We start from the raw sequence: 1,021 nt of genomic DNA, 5'->3' as shown, positions 1-1,021 counted from the left end.
TGCTGGTTGTGCTGGTAAGTTGACATCTCCCTGATATCCAATAGTTCTTCCTGGCTATATGTAATAACACTTAAGGTTTTCTGGGCTAACAATGTAAGAAATAATAAAGGACTAGAAGCGAAGCTGCCATCTCTATCGGCGCCACGCTTTAGTTCACATACTTTAGTTCACACGCTTTAGTTCACATGCTTTACCTCACTTAAGTTCACAGAGAGGAGAGGAGAGGAGAGGAGAGGAGAGGAGAGGAGAGGAGAGGAGAGGAGAGGAGAGGAGAGGAGAGGAGAGGAGAGGAGAGGAGAGGAGAGGAGAGGAGAGGAGAGGAGAGGGTTCACATGCTTTATTTAATTTGCTTTAGTTTCTCTGTTCAGTTGAAAGGCTTTACCCAGGACTCCCTGGAAAACATTGGCCAATTGTTACTGAGGGGACTATCCTGGTTAAATAAATGACAATGAAATTTAGAGGAGAGGAGAGGAGAGGAGAAGAGAGGAGAGGAGAGGAGAGGAGAGGAGAGGAGAGGAGAGGAGAGGAGAGGAGAGGAGAGGAGAGGAGGAGGAGAGGAGAGGAGAGGAGAGGAGAGGAGAGGAGAGGAGAGGAGAGGAGAGGAGAGGAGCGAGTTCACATGCTTTATTTAATTTGCTTTAGTTTCTCTGTTCAGTTGAAAGGCTTTACCCAGGACTCCCTGGAAAACATTGGCCAATTGTTACTGAGGGGACTATCCTGGTTACATAAATGACAATGAAATTTAAGTAAACACAGCGACTTTGTACATACAGGCAAGTGTTTCTGTTGCGTAACGACACCAACAGTTCTCACACTGTGAGGAATAGAGTTTCCTCTCTGTGTGGTGAAGAGGAAAAAAGAGAGAGACAGTGAGAAGGAGGACAGAAATAGAGGGAGATAGGGAGAGAGAGGGAGAGAGAGAGAGAGGGAGAGAGAGAGAGAGAGAGAGAGATCCAGAGAGAAGGAGACAGAAAGTCAGAGGGGGAGAAGACAAAAGGAGAGAGAGAGAGAGAGAGGGAGA

This window comes from Oncorhynchus kisutch, linkage group LG17, assembly GCF_002021735.2.
Source record: "Oncorhynchus kisutch isolate 150728-3 linkage group LG17, Okis_V2, whole genome shotgun sequence".
NCBI lineage: Eukaryota > Metazoa > Chordata > Actinopteri > Salmoniformes > Salmonidae > Oncorhynchus > Oncorhynchus kisutch.
This window is presented reverse-complemented; position numbering follows the sequence as displayed.